Raw genomic sequence first — 5,475 nt, forward strand, 5'->3', positions numbered from 1 at the left:
TACTTTCCTTTCTCTTCCCTCTCCTCCCCCCCAAACTCTCCACTTCTAGTGTGGGTTTATGGCAACATTGCCATGCCTACATTTCTGCAGTGGCGTAGTGTGGGTTGTCAGCACCCGGGGCAAGGCAAGTAATTTGCGCCCCCTAACCCGTGGATTTTAGCACTCAGAGAGCTGCGAGTGCGAGCGCGCCCCCCCCCCCAGATGTTGCGCCCGGTGCGGCCGGCCCCCCCTGCACCCCCCACGCTACGCCACTGCATTTCTGTAGGGCAGAGCTTTCCAAACTTCTCATGTTGGTGACACGCTTTTGAGACATGCATCATTTCCCAACAGAGCAATTCAGTTTTACTAGCAAACAGGAGGTTACATTAACCCCTCTCCTGCCCTGGGAGGAGCGTGGGGAGCGTTCGCCCCACACACCTACACCCTGCAGCCGATACACTAACACAACACACAGTTTGGAAAGTTCTGCTGTAGGGTTCTTTTAAATAGCTGGGGAATCTTTCACTCTTCAGATCTAGATGTGTGTGTGTGTGTTGTAGGAGTTGCTGCCTATTTACTTTTAATTTCATGGAATAAACCAAGCTTTCTTTATTTCTATCTGTGAAAGAGTCCTGTAAGCTGAGAGTTGAGGTAAAAAGCATACTCATAGACAAGGCAAGCACTCCAGCAAAAGATCCTAAAACTCTCAGCAGTGTGCATATGGACATACATGAGAACTGGATGCGCACATGTGAGTCCAGGTATACACTAATAACAACCACAGTGTCTGAGGGGTTGGTGGATGAACCAGCTATAGAGGAAAACATTGGATTATATTTCATTTTTGAAGTAAAACAAAAAGATATATGGAATCACAGCATCCAGCCATCTTTGGAGTGAAGTCCATTTAGGCTGCAATCTTATACAGTGGTACCTCGGGTTAAGAACTTAATTCATTCTGGAGGTCTGTTCTTAACCTGAAACTGTTCTTAACCTGAAGCACCACTTTAGCTAATGGGGCCTCCTGCTGCATCACCGCTGCACGATTTCTGTTCTCATCCTGAAGCAAAGTTCTTAACCCGAGGTACTATTTCTGGGTTGGCGGAGTCTGTAACCTGAAGCATATGTAACCTGAAGCATATGTAACCCGAGGTACCACTGTATACACTTACCAGAGAGTAACTTCTGTTTGTATCTACTCAGAAGAAAGCCCCATTGCAATCAATTGGACTTTGTCCCAGACAAATGTGCAATATAGGATTGCATTTTTAAATTTTGGGTTGTTGTTTTTAAATATATAGGGTCCTGGTAGTGTTTTAGTTTTTCAAATCAACCCCAAATCATCCAATTCTGCAATATTACCTTTCTGTGCGCCAAAAGGACCTTTGTTAAATAAATTCACCTGAATTTACCTTTGACTCATTCTGACTAAAAAATGCAGAGTTTTAAGGTCATGAAACCTAAGATGCAGTGCAACAGCAGCTAAATGCACACAGCTGACAATATCTGTGGCATTAATTGAACCAATCAATTGAGCAAGCAGTGAACACTGCAGGGGAAGCAGAATGCTTCTTGGATATAGTTCTATTCCCATACAGAACATCTATTGCTTGGAACAGAGAAAACGTAGTTATTGAAAGACTCCCTCTTATAACTTTCATTTAATTCCTACAGTTCCTGGAAGCTTCATTTCACTGGCCATAGCTGGTCAGCACAACCATTATGTCACATTTTAAAAATAAAATTGGGGGGGGGGAGAGAGAGATGGGAAATCTGTGTCCCTGCAGACTATAACTCCTGTCACTGTCACTGTCAAACCAGCTTTGCCAAAAATAAAGGATAATGGGATTTCTAGTCTAGCAATGTCTGGAGAGCCACAGCTTCCTCATCACTAGAGAAGGAAGAGAAATCCACCAGGTGACTTCTAACCTTCTTCCTCTTGCCATTCATATCTCCTGATTTCATGCTTGGGAGACATAGCTAGTTGGTTCCCCACTCTCTTTCTGGTTCCATCATATTTCTGGAGCCTACTGTCTTCAAGATAGAAAAGAGAGAATCATATCTTATAACTGGCCTGCTGCTTTTAGGTGAGAGAAGAGGGCTGTGTGTATGAAGTCATCCCCAAAAGAGGGGAAAGTTTTGAAAGTTTCCCCAATGGTATTTATTAACAGGAGTAGATTTTAAGAAATAAAGAAACAAGACATTCCTATATAGACAGGTACAACCAGGTCCATTTAGTCCAGCCCTCCACACACACCTCTTGGGCCCTAACGTATGCCACAAATGCATGCCTTCACTTATTACAGCCTGACCTTCTCTTGACCTTCCTTTCACCCTTAAAGCAACAGGAGCCCACCCACTCCTCACAACACCCAGGGCTGGGACAGTGAAACTGAGGGCCTCCGTCAAGCAGGAGAGCCTGATGGGGGGTAGGTTTGTTGTTTTAATGGCAGCAGTCCTCATTGTGTCCCAAAGACCCTTCACAGACCAGAGCATCAACCTGCCTCTCCTGAGATGCTGCCCAGGGTCAAAAAACATGACCCTCTTGAACAAAACAACTGCCTCGACCCAGCAAAACAGAGTGACTTTGGTATTTCAGCTTCAGTCTGCGGTCATATTGGGGAGATGAGGGCCTGTTAAAAGAGCAAAACCTTCAAAGGGTAATGGACAGTGAAATATGATTAATAAGAAGAAGAATAATGGGATTTCCCCCTGCTTACCTGAATGCAATTTCTCCAGAGCTCTGTCTCGGATGAACCCCCAAACTGATCTCTCTCTCTCTCTCTCTGGGGCTTTTTAAAAGGGCAGATACTTCAACTCGTGCTTCGGAAAGCCCTTTAAAAAAATAATATTCTTTAAAAACTTGGAAAGGAAACTCTCTTTGGATCTTCCCCCCGCCCTCGCCAAAACAGACACACATAGCCCACCTTCCTTCTTAAGGATTTTGGGCAAGAAGGAAGCCTGTCTCCGGCTATCTCTACCCTGCACAGCCTTTGAGTGTGGAGAGAGACACTCGCGGGGCATATATACAGATATACATATATGTGAGGAAAGAGAAAAGGGGGTAATTGGAGTGCTTAGGGAACCAACAAACCGGAGCTGTGAAGTTTTTTGCAGACCAGGCAGCTAAACGGTGCCAAGTTAAAGAAAGCGGGGACGGGACGGGAGGGGAGGGGAACGGGGGAGGGTGTTGTTAGGGCTGGATAAAGAGCGATTGTCAGAAGAGGAACAAAAGACCCGGGCCTGGAAAGGAATGGAGAGCTCCGCGGCCAAGCGCCCGTCCCGTCGACTGAACTTGAACTTCGGAGTCGGGGACTTTGTCTGAGGTTGAGACAGCCTGAGAACTTGTAGAGGGGCACCTCGGGGCGGCCTGTCTGGGTCTGGGAAGAGGGGTTTGAGGGGGGGCTGCTGTTTTTCCCCCCTAGCCCCCGAAGTTCCTACGTGGAATGCAAAATCAGATTTGCTGGGGGGGGGGCGCAATGTCTGTTTTCCCAAAGCAACGTTAATTGAGGGAAGGGGCGCGCAAACTTTGCACCCGTTTTGGATTTGTGTGTGTGTGAAAGAGAGGGAGCGTGTCTTCCCCTTTAAAGCACAGTTAATTGAGGGGGTGCATAATTATTGTGCGACCCCAGACTTGATGCAATTAAACCCCTCCTTCTTTTATTCGCCCCCCACTTCACAGATACAATCAAACCAGCCTTTTCTCACCCAGCCGTTGCTCTAATAATTTATTCTTGCCCTCCTCGGGAGAACATTTCCCACCCCTCACAAAATGTGGGTGAAGGCAAGAAAAGGTACCTGGGAAATAAATCTTAGTGCAACGTCTTTGACACGCTTTTCTTGGTGACCCACCCCCACCCCCCGCACTTGCATGCTCATCTTAGAGGTTGTCCCCCAAATTTTGAAATTTTAATTTTATGTCCTGTTGCAAAAGGAATGGGCTTTTTCCTTTTAATCAATGCGTGCCTTCGTATATGTTATTTTTTGAGTAAGGTGGGGAGATGCATTAGAAACCGTCCCTCCTCTCCGAATAAAATGTGGCGCAATCGACTAGAGGCGCAAAGAGTCCGGATCAAGCGCTTGTCGCATCCTGTTAACACCCACAACAGCTCTGCTTCACAATTCTATTTTGGAGAGCTGACTTCACCTTACATTTCTTCTTCCCCGGATTGCAAGATTTTAAAAAAATCTGTCTGTTACAAAGTTGGGGAGAATTGGTGGCGTGGGGAGGTGGGGGGGAGAGACCTAGAGAGAGAATCAAAATCTACGGCCCGTGCACGTTTTACCCGCCAGGCAATCTAGTGACGCTTACTCCCAAGTAGACGCGCTTAGCAGCCCAGTTTTGCAGCCGGATCCTAAGCATCCTTACTAAGAAAGAAGACCCCGCCCATTCAAGTGGAAGAAGGGGGGGTGTGTCTCCCTTCCAGGTGAGCGTGCCTTGGCACCTGTGCAACTTGAAGCTTATTATGCATCATTTACACGGAAGTAAATCCTGCTGATTTCAGTGGGACTTCCTCCTGACGACAGTGTTTACACAGTGGACGACTAACCTTTTCCTAGGAGCCAACTCCTAGGGGCCGAAGTCCCTTTGCCCCCCACATAAATTATTTGAGGGTCTCCCAAAAAGTTGATAGACATTGTCATTCAAATTGTGTATGCCCGCCATATCATGTGATTGATTATGCAGGGCAGAACTTACTGCCCCCCTAAAAAATATTTTATTCAAGTTGGCACTCCCTGAATCATTTCCTCGGAAGTTGATCTTATTGTGGTCAGCGGGGTTTACTTCCTAGTAGGTGCGTTTTTGGGGCATGTTTTCAAGGCATCGATATGTGTGTGTGTGTGTGTGTGTGTGTGTGTGTTGGGAAGGGGTCTTTATTTAAAAGTCTTGCGGGGAGTAGACAGTCCAGTGATGCAGAAAACCCTCTTCAGGCCAACTTTTTCAGATTTGTTTTAAGATCTGGGAGGGGGAAAAGAAGAAGGGCACTTAGACAGCACCTTCCTCCGCTCCCCACCCCCTGAGCACAACATAACTGGGGGTTTTTGGGGGTGGGGGGAGCAGCCAGCTCTGGATTGCTCTGGGCTCCGCGCCCCTCCCTGCATTCCTCCAGAGGAGGGAGAGGGGCGCTGCAGAAGGGGAGAGAGGAGAAAGGGGTGGGTAGGGGGGTTAGCAGGAGCAGTTTCTCACACTTTCCCGTCCCAACCTGGATTCTCTGCACGTCCAAGTCTGTTCTCCCAGTGCCTTCTATTCAGCGTATAATTGAACGTTAATAGCAGCTGGGGATGAGGTCATTGGCGCCGTCTTTTCTCACACATTTTCCATGCAAATCCGTTCAACTCTAAACAAATTTGAATAAAACCCCCATTGTGTCGGCCCTCTATGGGCTTGCTTCTTCTTCTTCCTTTTAAATAAAGTTCCATGGGTCTCTCTCTCTCTCACTAGAAAGCTGCACCAAGGAGGAAGGGGGGGGCAGGGAAGACACAGCCAAACGCCTG

Source organism: Podarcis tiliguerta, assembly GCF_965153285.1.
Source record: "Podarcis tiliguerta genome assembly, chromosome: 14".
NCBI classification, from domain to species: Eukaryota; Metazoa; Chordata; class Lepidosauria; order Squamata; family Lacertidae; genus Podarcis; species Podarcis tiliguerta.